Below are 14,103 nucleotides of genomic sequence, written 5' to 3'. Positions count from 1 at the left end.
GGTATGTACACCAAGTTTATATGTGAGCTTGATTTGAACTAAATCATAAGGTAGTTATGTGATGCATACGAGAGCAATCTATGAGACTATTCCTATGATTATGTGACATCGAATCAGTGTGAGAGGTTATGTGAAATCATACAATATATTTATGTCACATGAGCTCACTTTTATGTGAAAGTTTATCTGCCTATTGTATATGATGAGATGTGCATATTCGGTAAAGGGATGGTATGCCCGAAGGAAGAGTGAAATAAAATATACGAACAACTATGTTATAATTTGATTGTTATCTGTTGACACTGCTTAAAACTTACTAAGCATTGTAATGCTTACTCCGTTTACTCTGTTTCCTCTGTTTTATAGATCTCATTGCGAAGCTACAGGCTCGGGGATCGTCAGCAACTAGTCACACTATCACTATCCACCGCTTGTTACTGTTATGTTTAGAATTATTTTATGGCATGTATAGAATAGATTAGTGGCGGAAGGATATTTTTGGTTAATGTATATAAGCCATGCGAAAATGGCATCTTTTGAATGTTTACTTAGTGAAGTTTAAATTTTACCTCTGGTTGTGCTTAGTACTTATTTAAACGAACGATCTTTATTTCAAGAAAAAGTTCAAAATTTTACTGTTCTGACATGAGTTACAAGTCCGGTAATGCCCCTTACCTATTCTGGCGACGGTTACGGGATAGGGGTGTTACATATGATGTGTGAATGATGTATGTGAAATGATTATAAAATGTTCCGATATGTCCGGTAATGCCTCATAACCCTAGTCCGACGATGGATATGGGTTAAGGGTATTACAACAACTATACGCCAAATTCAATAAATGTGAATTTTGGTTACGGGAAGTTAGTTTTATTGGGCATATAGTATCTACTAAAGGTGTCAGGTAGACCCGAATAAAATTTCAACCATTGTTAATTGGATGCCACCGAAAGATGTGTTAGAAGTCTAAAGTTTTCTGGGTCTAGCTGGTTATTATAGAAGATTTGCAAAAAGTTTTTCAATGATAGCTTTTCCGATGACTCTTTTATTACAGAAAGATATGAACTTTGAATGGACTAAGAAATGCCAGCAGAGCTTTGATAGATTAAAGGCTTTCTTGACAGAAGCACCTGTGTTAGTCCAGCCTGAACTGCGTAAGGAATTTACAGTTTACAGTGATGCATCATTGAATGGCTTAGGTTGTGTTTTAATGTAAGATGATAAGGTAGTAGATGCTTCACGACAGCTAAAGCCACATGAAAAGAACTACCCGACACACGATCTTGAATTGGCAGCCATAGTGTTTGCATTGAAAATTTGGCGACATTACTTGTTTGGTAAAAATTGTCACATATTCACCGATCATGAAAGTCTGGAATACTTGATGTCACATAAAGATTTGAATTTGAGACAATGCAGATGGCTTGAGTTATTGAAAGATTATGATCTTGTTATTGACTACCATCCGGGGAAAGCGAATGTAGTGGCAGATGCTTTGAGCAAAAAATCCTTGTATAATCTGTGAGCAATGAATACCCGATTATCATTTTCTGATGATGGTTCAATCATAGCCGAGTTAAAAGATAGACTAATGTTTTTGCAATAGATCTTTGAAGCTTAGAAAAAATGATAGTAAGTTACAAGCAAGACGGGCACAAAGCGAATCGACTCCTGACTTAGAATTTCAGATCGGGGCTGGTGGTTGTTTGTTATTCAGAGGTAGAGTATGTGTACCAGAAAATAAAAAATTGATACAGAATATTTTGAATGAAGCTCACAAGGGTAACATGTCTGTACATCCTGGTAGTAATAAAATGTATAATGATTTGAAAAAGACGTACTGGTGGCCAGGAATGAAATGAGATATTTTTGAGTTCGTATCTAAGAGATTGATATGTCAGCAAGTAAAAGCTGAACATCAGTTGCCTTCTAGACTATTACAGCCAATCACGATACTAGAATGGAAATGGGAAAAAATTACCATGGACTTTGTAACGGGATTACCCCTGTCTCTAAGGAAGAAAGATGCCATTTGGGTAATTGTTGATCGGTTGAAAAAGTCTTCACACTTTATTCTGGTACGTATGGATTATTCCCTAGATAGATTGCCTAAATTATACGTTTTTTAGATTGTCAAATTGCATAGAGTGCCTATCTCCATTATTTCAGATAGAGATCCCCAATTTACATCTCGATACTGGAGTAAATTGCAAGAAGTTCTGGTACTTAGTTACACTTTAATAGTATATTTCATCCCTAGACAGATGGTTAATCTGAATGGGTAATACAGATCTTGGAAGATATACTTCAATGTTGTATGCTTGAGTTTGAAGGTAACCGAGAAAGGTATTTGGCTTTGGTTGAATTTGCTTATAACAACAGTTATCAGTCTAGTATTAAAATGGCACCGTATGAAGCCTTGTATGGACACAAATGTAGAACTCCATTGTATTGGACAGAACTCGGTGAGAAAAAGTTACACGGGGTTGACTAGGTCTAAGAGACTGAGGAAAAAGTGAAAGTAATTCGAGACAACTTGAAAGCAGCCTCTGATAATCACAAGTCTTATGCTAATTTGAAACGAAAAGAAATAGATTCTCAAGTCAGTGACAAAGTATTCTTGAAACTGTCACCTTGGAAGAAAGTTCTCCGGTTTGGACACAAGGGAAAACTGAGTGCACGATTCATTGGACCTTATGAGATTACAAAAAGAATTGGACTGGTTGCATATCGATTAGCTTTACCACCAGAGCTTGATCGGATTCATAATGTTTTCCATGTGTCTATGCAACGACGGTATTGATCTGATCCTTCACATGTTATCTCTCTGACAGAGATAGAGATCCAGCCTGATTTGACATATAGTGAAGAACCAATCAAAATCTTAGCTCACGAAACAAAAGAGTTAAGAAATAAAAAAGTAGTTTTAGTAAAAGTTCTTTGGAAACGACACGGAATAAAAGAGGCTACCTGGGAGCTGGAGGATAATATAAGGAAGCAATACCAAAATCTTTTTACTGGTAAGATTTTTTAGGACGAAAATTCCTAAAGGGGGGAGAGTTGTAACAGCCCATTTTTCAGTGAAATCGGAACAGTGGTTTCAAGACCACAAATTCAACCAAAAAATATAATTTATTTTTTATTTTATTATATGGTTCATAATATGGTAGATATGTCGTGTGAAAATTTTATCAATTAAGTGTTTAATTACGAGAAGGACTAAATTGCATAAAATATGAAAGTTGAATTCTAGTAGCTATAAGGATCAAATAGCGATGGAATTCAAATCTAAAGGTCCTTATATGGTAATGAGACCATTAAAGAAAAGTCTGTAGATTCTTGGTGACTCATCCATGGAAAAATTAGAAAAGTTTAAGGACTAAATTGGAATTTTAAATAATTAAATTAATTAAAAGATGATAAAAGAAAATATCATCTTATTATTGTCATCTTCAACCTAAAATTTTATGGAAACCCTAGGAGAGAGAGGGGAAACTTTCAAGGCTTAATTGGGTAAGTTCTCTTGTCCCATTTTTAGTAATTTTGGTATTTTTGAAACCATGATAGCTTAATCTCTCTATTTGAGGGATTAATCTGAAAAGTTATCAAGGTATGAAAATGGTTCATAGATGTATATGCTGGAAATTAGAAATTTATGGTAGAAAATGAAAGTTTGTTCATAGATAAATAACTTTTACAAAGTAAATTTTGATGGAAACATGATTTAGAGACTAAAATGAAAAGTTGTAAAATTTGATGAAAAATTCTATAATTTTATGAATACTTGTTCTGGAAAATTTGTAATGGGGCTTTGGTTAGGCTTGGAATATGGAGTAATTTGCACAAGTTTCATTTTCCGGGCCTAGGGGCAAAATTGAAATTTATGAAAAAGTTAGGGGCAAAATAGTAAATTTGCTTAGGACATAAATTGAGTCTATGTAAATGTGAAATGTGTGAAATTGATAGTTAAATTCATTTATATAGATCCGGACAACACTAATTCGAGGTTAGATCGAGGAAAAGAAAAGGTTTAGGATTAGTAGACTTTTATGCGAACAAGTGTTGAGGTAAGTTCGTGTAACTTAATCCGACATGTAAATATGTTTAATTGAATGTTGTGTTGTATGAAATTTTATTTATATTGATGTGCATTACTTGAATGTTATAATGAGAATCTTAATACATGCTTGAAATGGTGATAAAGGGTTAAGTCCAGATTGAATGTTGAATTCTGATGATTGTATGCATTTTCCCAAACAAATAGGGTCCTGCATTTGTTGCAGATGGGATTTAGCTCAGACGAGTAATCTCAATGAACTTGTTATAGAAAGGATTTAGCTCGGATGGGTAATCCCGATATAATATCTCTCGAGTATACGTTGTGATTAGGGTTTAGCTTGGACTGGTAATCGAGCTCCTCTGAGCTTACGTTATATAAAGGATTTAGCCTGGACTGATAATCCTGTTATACAATGTGTGGCTCGAGAGAATGTTTCTTGGTTAAGTTCCCTAATGGGTACCCTTCAATAACAAATTGACGGATTATCGAATCGTACACTTCGAGTGTACTACTTGTGCATCTATCGGGATTCAATGATTCAACGGACATAAAACTCTAGACATGGCATGAAAATCTTGATATGATATGATAATGACTTGAAAGAATATTGCTTGATGACTAACATGTTTGATTGAATGAATGTGATTAGGCAATTTAGCCAAATGGATGGAAACATAACATTGTATGCCTAGATTTAATAAGCAAGATTGGTAAGTTTAGCTTCCGTTATATGAACTTACTAAGCATGCAATACTTAATCCATTTTATTTTCCCTTGTTTTATAGTGCTCGGAAGCTCATGAAGGTTGGAAGATCATTGGAGAATTGTCACACTATCAACTAACATTTTGGGTATATTTATTAGAAATCATTTTGGTATAATGGCATGTATAGGACAACTTGGCCAATAGTGGCTTGAAAATGATGTTTTGTAACCTAGCCATTGGAATGGCTAGTAATGGTTTATTTTGGCATGATTAAGTAGGTTATGATGTTATATTCATGTGTGATATGTTATGTATATGTGATCAAATGATGCTAATTCCTAAGTTATTCCAAGGTAAGTTTATAAACACATATGCATGTAATGGTATGCTATGATGAACGATAGAATTGTCTATTTTGAATGCTTGGATTGGCTGGTATTGGATGTGTGTTTCATGTGTAGGTCTTAGGTGAAAATTTGGGTGAGAAATGGAGCTAGAAATGGCTTCATTTTGTCCACATGGGCAGACACACGAGTGTGTTTCTAGATCGTGTGTGACACACGGCCTGGTAATAAGGGCATGTGGTTATGCCGTGTGTCCCCTGCACCTTAATTTTGAGAAACAAAATGCTCGTAATTGGGCACACGGGCGTGTGTCTCAACCTTATGGCCTAGAATACGGGCGTGTGTCTTAGCCATGTGAAACTTGTACCTAATTTCGAATTAAATTAATTAACCACACAGCCTAGCACACGGGCGTGTAGCATGACCGTGTGTGCAAGTCAGAGAGTTACACAGGTCAAACACAACCTCGAACACGGGCATGCCCCAAGGTCACATGGGCGAGTCCCTTGGACCACACGGGTGTGTGAGCCTTGCACCTTTGAAAAATTTTATAGTCTTGCGAAAAATTCTTAGAGGTTCCAATTAAGTCCCAACCTGATTCTAATGCTTGTATTGGGCTTCGAGGGCCCAATCAAGGGACATTATGGTTTTATCGGTAAATGCATAGTAATTTACATAGATTAATGAAAAAATGTACTGAAGGTTCTGGTAATGCTCTGAAACCCTATTTCGACGACCGTTAGGAGTTAGGGGTGTTATAATAGAAATCCCTAACTTACACGCCAATTGATACGGATGACTGCAGATGAACATGGAAGTGTATCGTAAAGTTTTTTCAAGCCGCAGATTTGACTTAGGGCTCTAGACATTCAGAAAGAAATTTGGGTTTTGACACAACCTGAAACACAATCAAAGCCAAGTCAAACAAATAAAAATAAATAAATAACTAAGATAAATAAATAGAATACTAAATCAAAGATTCAAACAATAAAGAAGAAAATAAAGAAAATAGATGGAAAAGATAGAACGTGATATGTAGAAGTCCTAAAAAGCCTTGGAAACATGAAGAATCCACAACCCCTTTCAAGCGGCTCTAATTTCCCCTCTAAGATAGAAACCTTGGCAAGAAATTTTTTTAATATGATCCCTACAATCTAAAAGATTGTTAAAACTCTTCTAAAAGAAACTCAAGAACAGTTGTTGAAAAGAAAAACTCAAAGAGAATTTGAATAATAACCAATTGTCTCATTTGTGTACAATGCATGCGTTTATCTAAAGAATAACTCTTAAGTATATTAGAACTCTAATTAATCTAAACAAGAAGTAGTTTTAAACTAAACTTTCTTCATGACATAAAACTCCTAAATAACTTAAACTATTTAATAATTATTAAAAATTTGGAATAATAAGATAATAAAATAATAAGAGCAGATAAATATAGTATTGGGCTCATTTATAATAAAAATTAAGCCCAAAACCTGAACCCAATATGATTTAAACTCGAATTAAAAGCTCAAAACTCATAATTTTTGTCATAATCTAGTCCAAAAATTCTACTTGCATAATTTTCACTAAAATGGTCATAACTTGAGCTCTCAAACTCAAAATTGAGTGATTCAAAGTGTGTTTCAAAGACTAGAGATAAACCTTCAAATTCCATGAAGACATCTCAACCTAGAGATTCCAATTTCCCATCCAAAAATTCATTGCAAGCCTACTAATTTCCTAAGCCTGAAAATTGGCAACTTCGATGAATGGAATTTAATAAATTTCACCCCATTCGGGCATGTATCATTCCCCGTTTCCTCAAAAAGATTTATCCTTGAATCTTTTATTTGATTGAATCTTTGTTTGATTTGCTTGACCTTTGACATTGTTCTTGGGCCTTGAGGTAATGCGAGCCCATCACATCTATTGGTTTGAAATTTAGCATTGAGACTTGCACCACCAATTCACTCAAGATATACGAATGCGTAGAACCAAAATCAACCAAAAAGAATAATGGAGTAGACTACAAAGTGAAAGTACCTGCAATAATGTCGATAAAATCCTGATCCTATATTTCCCTAGCATCAAAAACTTGAACTGGACCTCCAAACTCGACCTGAGTAGCAACAGTATGAGCAGCAATTTGCTGCCCAATCGGTCTCCCTTACCTCTGCCATGGCCACAGCCTTTAGTAGGCATAGATGCAGGTGCAGAACTCTGGGTTTGTGAAACCTCAACTCTGTTTGGACAGTCTCTCAACAAGTGTTCCTTGTAGACACACTTGAAACATAGACTTGTAAATTTACGAAACACTTCAGGATGCCTACGCTCGTAATGTACACAAAGCGGCCATCCAAAACCACCTGATGATCCACTAGTACTAACCACAACACTACTCTTCTTCTTGTACTGACTCGGTCGAAACCTACGTCTAAAACCTCTAGCAGAACTTTGAGTATCACATCATTTCTTTGGGGGTCTCCTAGATATACCATTAAAAGCTCTCTTTCCCAATTTAGTCATTACAGAACACGGCGGCTCTGCTAAAGTTTCCACTACAACTTTGTCCTTTTCAACAAACTCATCAAAAATCTCAGTACTTTGAGCAACAAGATAAACCCAGGTCTCTCGATTAAGGCTAAATCAAAACCTCTTGTATCGGTCCTTTTTAGAAAGAACCATATTATAAACATACTGACTAAGTTGTACAAACTCCAACTCATAGTCAGCCATAGACAAATTACCTTGAACTAGGTTTAAAAACTGTCACTTACGGGCTTCCATGTACTACTCACTCATAAAATTCCATTTAAACACCTCGAGAAAGTAATCCCAAGTCAACTAGTCTACTATAGTACATCTCTTATCTGTATTCCACAAACGATGAGCTTTATCGTCGAGTAGGGACACTGTACAACCCAATTTATCCTCGTCAGAATAAAACATCTACTCAAGGATCCTTTCAACTCCTTCAAGCTAGTATTTCGCTACAGTCGGATTGGCTCCTTTCACTCCAATATTTTATTTATCAAATTTTATTATTTTATTATTATTTTAGTTGGAATTTTTTATAATTATTAAGTAGTTAAAGTTATTTAGAAGTTTTATGTCAACAAGAAAGTTTAGTTTAAAACTACTTCTTAATTAGATTAATTAGAGTTATAGTATACTTAATAGTTTTATTTAGATTTATTTATCTAGCCTATATATACACCTTTACAACAAATCATTCATTTCATTATTATTCAACTTATCTTTTGAGTTAATAAATTCTCTTTGAGTTTTTCTTTTCAATAATTGTTCTTAAGTTTCTTTTAGAAGAGTTTTAACAATCTTTTCAAAATGTAGGGATCATCTTCAAACTTTTTCTTGCCAAGTTTTCTTTCTTGGATGGGAAATTATAGTCGCTTGAATGGGGTTGTGGATTCTTCGTGTTTCCAAGGCTTCTTAGGACTTCTACATATCATATTCTATACATATCACATTCTATCTTTTTCATCTATCTTCTTTATTTCCTTCTTTATTGTTCAAATCTTTGATTTATTGTTGTATTTATTTAAATTAGTTATTTATTCTTTTAGTTATTTTATTCGACTTGGGTTTGATTTTGTTTCAGGTTATGTTAAAATCCAAGTTTCTTTTCGAATGTCTAGAGCTCTAACTCAAATCTGCAACTTGAACAAACTTGACGATCCTCTTCTGCATTCATTTGCCTTATTTTGTATCAAATGCTTCAATGTAATCTGGGTTAAAACTCACTAAGTTTGTTTGAACTTACAAGTGTTTATTTATGTTGCAGGTTCTATTTTAAGATAGGGTACGCCAAATGGGACCAAGCCAGATTGCGCCAAGGTAGCAGTACGAGTTGCTTCTTTATGCATATGAGGGTACACCATGATGAGTCTGCCTTTAGCAAAGTTTTAGGTTGTAATGTCTTATCCATTTTTGAATATCAAATGTATTCTTAAATGTTCTCTTTATTTAATCTTTTGTTCTGAAGATAGTTAATAAAATAATAAGAAGTATGTCTAAAAAAGGTTATATTCTGGTTGTAAAAATTTTGCTAAGTGTTCATGTGTTGTAACATTCGATAATCGAATTCGGTGATTCAGGTTTAGTTGATCCTTTAAAAGTTCAGTGAGAGTCAACCCTGTATGCATAATATGCCAAACCTGGCTTAGTCCTTCTGGTAAGTTAAAAACTTTTGTCTATGGTGGATACTTTTGTATATTATTTATATTAAGGTATGTGAGACAGATGAGAAGGAAAGTAATAACTTCATCAAAAAGGTAGGAAACTTCATACAATAGGAACAAAGGAATTTAATTACAACAAACATAGAAAAATTCTCAATTCCCTCCCTTAATAGGCTAGTTAATTGGTTCGGTGGGGACTTATTCAGTTGTAGGGCACTCTCCAGGGTCTTGGTCCAAATCTATCGAACTTTCTAAGTCCTTTTCCTCATCCTTTACTTCTGGTTCAGTAGGAATAAAGAAGTTGACTGATTGTTTCCACTTCCTCTAGAACCTAGTCCTTGCCCTCAAGGTTGTAAAAGTTGAAGTTCAAGGACTTGGCAAAAACCTTCTAGAGATAGTTAAAGCCTGCTTGGCTGAGATTTAGAGGCCTCGTAACCACCTGGGCATGGAGGACCAGATTAGACTTCAGTTTCGGCAAGGATTCTGTCAAATTCTTCCTTGTATCCTCCTTGTATATTTTAAAATCTTCTTTACTAGATTGGTGTAAACCTTCCAGCTCTGCTAAATGATGTCGATCTCGGGCTTTAAGTTTCTCCTCCCAATAGGACTCTCTATCCTTCAATAAATTATTCTCCTTCTCAACTACATGCATTTGGTTTAGGTATCCTCATACTTAGCTTTCTAAGCTTGGATCCAGGAGTTGATGTCCTTGAGCTGGCTCATGGCACCTTGATGACTTTGGTGTAATGTAGCCAAAGATTGTTCACCCGTTTTTACAGCTTCCTCCAAGCTTGCTACTTTAGCACTGTTTTGTTTGTAGGCTGTTTAGAGGGCCCAAATCATAAGCCCGTATTCCATTGATAAGTCGTGGGAAAACCTCACCAGTATTAAACGAGGAGATAATTTAGTATTTGAAGAAAAGAACGAGAGGAGAATCTCTTTCACCTACTGAGGCACAAGTTCAATTTGTTGCTTGAAGATAGCACCAAGTGAGAAAAGAGATGGCATTGGCCTCAACAGATTCCGCAAGGGGAAAAGTGTAGGATCACCGGTAAACCCCATGGCGTAGCGAAAAAATAAATCTGGTGATCACATGTAGAGATCCATGTGCAAGGAACAAATCGAGGTGAAAAAGGGTATGAATGATTACCTTTAATCGCCTAAAAAATTGAAGAAATATATTACGCTATTGTATGTCAATTCCAAGCTGCTATGAAAAGTTTCAGCCTCTACATAATCCACCTGGTGTGACAACAAATGGTAAGCACTGTCTAAAACTTTTTCAGATAGAGAAAAATTTCTTAACGACTGCTAGACCTCACACTTTTTTCGGGTATATAATATTTTTCTTAAGAACCCTATATTTCCTAATTCAGGAATAATTGATTTTTTTATATGAATCAAATAAAAATAAGTAACTAAAATAATAATTATAATTACCATAATTATAATAATGTTTGACCCAAAAAAATTACAATTATAGTTATTATAATAATATTTGATCCTAAATTATAATTACAATAATTATAACAAGGATTTCGGTAAATTATTTTTAGTTAAATTTTATACGAATCAAATTCATATATTAATTTAAACATATTTTTTATTATGTGTACAACATACTTGTACATATAATTCCGTCAATATTTAACTGCCCAATTGAATTAATTCTATAATCAATTTAATTCATATGACAGCTAAACTCAATACCAACTATGTTTGGATTACGTTCATTTCAACCATAGGGTGTGACCTTATAGGTTCTTGTAACGTTAGTAGTAATACTAGAATGATTTTAATATTACAAACAATGAGTGACATCTAGTAATGCATCTTTGCTACCTAAGTTACAAGAAGTCATTATTCGACATAACCTCTCTATGATTAACCCTTCATGTATTAAATCTTTTTATCCTTTATATCTAGAATGGACATAAGTCATGAAATAGTCACACTTGCCTAACCTATCTTGTTTCTTGATATCCTGAGTAGACTATGGAAAATAAATAAGTATGATATCTCATATCAACTTATTCGAGCATGGCCATGCATTTCTAGTCTCACTCAATCAAATACCCTAGGATATTGCTCCCATTATGTAGGAGGGACAAATTCTATACTGATCAACCATATCCTACTACATAGATTGTTAGCTTTTATAGAACAACTAGTTACGGTGGATGTTTGACTGTATCATAATATATGACTCACGATGTTGGGATAATGATAATCTCAAGTCTGAGGATTATATACATAATAATCACTATGAGTAATGTTGTGACTATTACATAATAATCCAAGAAAAATACTCATAGCGGGTCAGTCCAATATGTTGTTCTCTAACACACATACTCAAATATTGATTTTGACATCTCATGTTAATGACAACACTTTATCATCAATCAACTACACATTAGTCTTAATGAATTATTGTTTTCCAAGCCCACAATAATACTCGACTAAGGACTTTTTAAGAATAATTATATTATTCTAAGGACATTATTATAAAAAAGATTATTTATATACACAGAAAATAAGCATCAATAATAATGGTTATGTCTTATATTAATGAACGAGGTAAAATAAGTATGTTATTACAATCATCTCATGATTGATATTATGGCATACTTTAACAATCTCCCACTAGCGCTAAGACCAATCACTTATATATCTAATACCAAGTGACCTAGTGTGATGATCATGCTTCTGCTATACCAGAGGCTTGGTCAGTGGATTAGCAATGTTATCATTTGTAGGTACTCTGCATATCTCCACATCCCCTCAATCGATAATCTCTCAAATAAGATAATGTCACCTAAGTATATGTTTGGATCGTTGGTGAGATCTGGGTTCTTTGGCTTGTGCAATTGCGCTGTTGTTGTTACAATGGAGTTCTATAGAATTTGATATGCTAGACACTACCCTAGTTTAGTAATGAACTTCTTGATCTAGACAGTTTTTTTGCTGCCTTACTGGCTGCAATATACTCAGCCTCTGTTGTAGAATCAACTATTGTATCTTTCTTTGAACTCTTCCAGCTCACAGCACCACTGTTAAGGTAAAACACAAAACTTAATTGTGATCGAGAATCATCCTTATCTATTTTGAAGCTAGCATTAGTGTAACCTTTTACACTTAGCTCTTCCTCACCTGCATACATAAGGAATGTATCCTTAGTCTTCTCAAGTACTTAAGGATGGTTTTAACTGCCACCCAATGACCTTAACAGGGATCTACTTGGTATCGACCCGCCATGCTTAAAGCATACGACACGTTTGGATGAGTACATAGCATGGCATACATGGTAGCCCTATAGCTGAAGCATATGGAATCTTACTCATGCATTCTCGCTCTTGTGGAGTTGAAGGACACATTTCCTTCGAGAGTGAAATACCATGTCTCATAGGTAGGAATCCTCTCTTAGATTCTTCCATACTGAACCTTTTCAGTACTTTATCTATGTATGTACTTTGGCCTAGAATTAGGAGTTATCTTGATTTATCTCTATAGATCTTGACTCCTAAGATGTAAGTAGCTTCACCCAAGTCTTTCATAGAAAAACAACTTTCTAACCAAGTTTTAATAAACTGTAAGGTAGGTATGTCATTTCCTATGATAAGTATGTCATCCACATACAATACCAAGAATGTGATAATACTCCCACTAACTTTCTTGTAAACACAAGGCTTATCTTCATTTTTGATAAAATTGAACTCTTTTATTGCATCATTAAAATGAAGATTCCAACTTCGAGAAACTTGCTTTAATCCATAAATGGATCTTTGTAGCTTGCATATTTTTTTAGCATCTTTTAGATCTACAAAACCTTCAGGTTGTGTCATGTACACATCCTCTTCAAGTTTTCCATTAAGGAAAGCAATTTTGACATCCATTTTCCAAATTTCATAATCATGAAATGCAGCTATTGCGAGCAAGATCCGAATGGATTTAAACATTGCAACAAGAGAAAACGTTTCACTATAGTCGACACCATGAACTTAGCGAAAACCTTTAGCGACCAATCGCTCTTTGTATGTTTGTATATTACCATTCATGTCCATTTTCTTTTTGAAAATCCACTTGCACCCTATGGGTTTAATCCCTTCAGGTGGGTCAACCAAGATTCATGGTTTTCTGACATGGAGTCCATCTCAGACCTCATGGCCTCTAACCATTTCTCAAAATCTAGGCTCACCACCGATTCTTGATAAGTCCTAGGCTCATTTTGATCCATAAGTAGAACATCACAATGTGTTGTAATGAGAAATCCATCTCTCAGGTCTTGGCATTCTCTTAAAGATCTACGCGATGGTTGTGTTTCTGCAGCAGTTACTTATTCCTCAATTTTTTGTGGAACCTGCTATTGTTCTATCTCTGGTTTAGTAATATTTTGTGATTCTCAAATTTCTTCAAGCTCAATCTTTCTCTCACTTCCTTTTCTAAAGACAAATTCTCTTTCTAGGAAGACACCAGTTCAAGCAACAAACATTTTGTTCTCAGTAGGATTGATGAAATAATATCCTTTAGTTTCCTTAGGATATTCCATAAAGATGCATTTTTTAGATTTGGGTTTAAGCTTATTAGATGTTTGACATTTAACATAAGCTTCAAAACCCCAAATCTTCATAAAGACATAATGGGACATTTCCCAGTCCATATATTACATGACATATTTTGAACCGATTTAGATAGAAAACAATTCAGTGTGAAAGCAGCTGTCTCAAGTGCATGTCCCCAAAAGGAAGTTGGCAGATTAGCATGACTCATCATTGATCGAACCATGTCTAACAGAGTTCAATTTCTTTTCTC

Source organism: Gossypium hirsutum, chromosome A02 (genome assembly GCF_007990345.1).
Source record: "Gossypium hirsutum isolate 1008001.06 chromosome A02, Gossypium_hirsutum_v2.1, whole genome shotgun sequence".
NCBI lineage: Eukaryota > Viridiplantae > Streptophyta > Magnoliopsida > Malvales > Malvaceae > Gossypium > Gossypium hirsutum.
The sequence above is the reverse complement of the archived record's forward strand: the minus strand, read 5'-3'. Positions refer to the sequence as shown.